Source organism: Crocodylus porosus, unplaced genomic scaffold (genome assembly GCF_001723895.1).
Source record: "Crocodylus porosus isolate Cpor-Errol unplaced genomic scaffold, CroPor_comp1, whole genome shotgun sequence".
NCBI classification, from domain to species: Eukaryota; Metazoa; Chordata; order Crocodylia; family Crocodylidae; genus Crocodylus; species Crocodylus porosus.
Window position 1 is genome coordinate 19,479,926 of NW_017728928.1, and position 3,483 is coordinate 19,483,408.

The window sequence follows — 3,483 nt, forward strand, 5'->3', positions numbered from 1 at the left end:
GTAGATTGTCAGGGCCAGCTGACTTGAAGGTGTCCAGCCTCTCAAGCTGTTCCTTCACAAGGTCAGCATTGATGGAGGGCAGGGAATCTCCCTCACCCAGACCTCCCCGTCCCATAGTGGGCATGGGAGTACCATGGGTACTTTGTGTTGGTCTTTCATCAGTCCCATTTAATAGGTTCACTTTTTCCTGGGTGTCAGTTGTCAGATGTCCCATCTGGTTTCGCAGACGTCCAATGTTGCCCTTGCTTTTCCTCCGGCTCCCCACATATCTGAAAAAGGACTTCCTATTGTCCTTGATGCTCAAAGCTAGTTGGAGTTCAGTTGCAGCCTTGGCTTTCCTGGTTTGCTCTCTGCAGGACCGGACCAGCGCGGAGTAATCCTCCTTGGAGGTTAATCCCATCCTCCATCCTTTGTAGGTCTTTCTTTTTAGCCTCAGGAGGTCTGCTAGATCCCTGGAGAGCCAGGGGGGCTGCTGTGCCCTCTTGCTGCTTTTCCTCCAAGATGGAATTGAATTAGCTTGTGCATTGAGGATCGCTCCCTTGAGGAGCAACCACTCTTCCTGAACTCCCCTCCCCCTGGGGTCATGGTCCCTTAGGACTTCACTGAGAAGCCTCCTGAGCTAGTCAAGGTCAGCTTTCCTGAAGTCAAGGACTTCTGTTTTGTTGACTGACTTGCCAGCTTTACAGCGGATGGTGAAGGTGATCAGCTCATGGTCGCTGTCACTCAGCTTCCCATCGATCACTAGGTCACTGATTAGGTCAACCCCATTTGCCAATTCCAGGTCGAGCAGCGCTTTACCTCGCATTGGCCCGTAGACTTCTTGAGTCAGGTAGAGGTCATCCATGCACAAGAGGAAACTTTGCGACTGCTCAGATTTTGCTGAGTGATCCTCCCACGAGATGTCCAGGTAATTGAAGTTACCCATGACAACCGTGGTCCTGGAGCATGTAGCCTCAGCCAGTTCCCGGGTGAACTCCTGGTCAAGCTCTTGACTTTGGGTGGGAGGTCTATAGTAGACTCCCATCGTTGTGTCCCTTGTGCCATGTTCCCCATGGATTTTAACCCAGAGGGTCTTCAGTCATCCATGCTGGTTGCCAATATCAGCTTGCAGGGATGTGTAGCTTTCCTTAACATAGACAGCTACACCCCCCCACCCCTTTTATCTACTTTCTCTCTTCTGTACAGGGTATAGCTGTCTATACCCATGGTCCAGTCATGGGTGGATTCCCACCAGGTCTCTGTTATCCCTATGATGTCGTAATTATTTGTGTTAAGCAGGAGGACAAGTTCCTTCTGCTTATTACCCAAGCTTCTGGCATTTGTGTACAGGCAGGCAAGTGTCCCCTTGGGGGCTCTTGCCTTGCCCACAGATTGTACCAGGGCTGGGCTTTCTTAAGTGCCTTTGTTCGCTGGCTTTGCAAGGGTTGCTCAGTGGGCCAGCAATGGCAGTAGTCCCCCTGTCCCGCAGCAGGCTTAATTTAAAGCCTGGTGGAGCAGGTCAGCCAGCCTGGCTGAGAAGAGCCTCCTCCCCAGGGGAGAGAGGTGGAGGCCATCTCTTCCCAGCAGCTCGCTGCCTCTCTTTCCAAAGAGTGGGCTGTGGTCATGGAAGCCAAAGCCTTCCCAATGACATCAGTGCCAGTCTTGGTTAACTAGTTAAATATTTAAGTGTGCACACTCGCACAGTATTTGCCAAAGGAGGAAGGAAAATGGTCTGAATGTCTTGCACCAGTTTGAAATTTCTGCAGAGCAGGTGGTTATTAAAAGCTGCTCAAATGACTGTATTCAGTGTCAGGATTTTCTGTTCAGCAGAAATTCTGCATCAGGTACTCTGAATTTGACTGTGGTGGTTTTGTCTTGAATTTAGGTTATCCTTTTCCATACAGCATTTTATGTTAAATTTGATTTTTTTTTAAAACTCCAATGGTATCTTTATCGTATAACTTGGAAAATCTGCTTGCAGACTTGCAATCAATGAAGCAGCTTTGCCTGGTGAGAGGACTGAGCAGGCCAGATGTTTCTGCGAATTTTGTGTGTGTGTGTGTGTGTGTGTGAGTGTGAGTGTGAGAGTGAGAGTGAGAGTGAGAGAGAGAGAGAGATTTCTTTGAAATTGGTAAAGGTGTGAGTGGGAAAGCTTGACCTAAGGTGCAGAGGTCAACCTAAGCCAAATCCTTGTGTGAGCCACCACTTGGAAGGCAGTACCTAACTGGGTTGTCAGCAGCAGGGATTGAACTTGGGACCCCTGGATTCAAAAGTATGAGTTTCTACTACGAGTGTTTTTTCAAAAAAATAAGTTCTAAAGCCTTTATTTTCCCTCCCAGGACTGTAGCAGGCTTATCAACTTTAGAGTTTAACCTAGCCAAAAACAACCAGAGGATGGGCGCGCCATGCTGAGTGGGTGGAAGCTACGAGAAAATAAATCTCCCAAGGTTGAATGGAAAGTAAACCTCTTCCCGAGGACCTGCTTTCACTATGATGTTTGGGGTTTGTTTTTTTTTAAATGTACATATGTTCTTCAGAGTAACAAATGTGCATTATTTATCCTGAAGTGAAGACAAGGCCACCTCAGTTTTACCATGAGGTAAACTCAGCAACATGCCTTGTCTTGATCATTTTTTAAATCTGTCATGCCTGTTATTAACTGGGGTGGGGTGGGGGGAACATGGCTAAGACCTAAGTCTGCATACACTTGGTTCAGTACCACTTCTGGTGGCCAGTGTCTTTCCAAGCACCTGCAGGTGACATGAACAACACGCTGGGCAGCTTCACCACTGCCTTTTCCTTCTGAAACTGGTTGGGATGATGTAGTTGGGGATGGTCCTGCTTTGAGCAGGGGGTTGGACTAGATGACTTCCTGAGGTTCCTTCTAACCCTCACTTTCTAGGATTTTATGCCTTTCAATGCCAGCTGCTGCCAGCCAGGCTGCCTATGACGCCACTCAGGAGCCTGAGCAGGATCCCTCTGGCTGGGTGCCAGCAGGGTATGCTCCTTGGCATTGCTGTCTCCTTTCTTTCTGGGAACGAAGCTGGTCACTTCTCTGCACCAGAAAGTCCAGAATTGCCCATTTTTATGTCTCAAGGGATCAGCCTCCAGCCTTCTCCCACAATGAGCAGGGAGCCCTGCTTTAGACAGGGCTGTCCTACACCTCAACAAAGCCTCTCCTAAGGATAGGGCAACCAAAAGCCCGGCTTTCTGAACAGGCTGGTTTATCCTTGCTTCAATCATAGGGCCACTCAGCCTGGCACAATGATAGGAAACTTTCCTTCCTGGAGATCTAGGCCCCTGGCATGGAGGGCAGCACCTTTACTCAAAAGCAATTCTGTTTTCTACAACATTTTCACCTGTGTTTTTATTTGTTCAAAGGACATTGTCATTGCGAATTTGTATTAGGGAAGCTCTTTCGAGAACTGCATCGGAAGTCACAATTCTGTTGTGTTACATATTATGGAAACAACAAAAAAGGCTGCCCCTACCAATATGCCAACC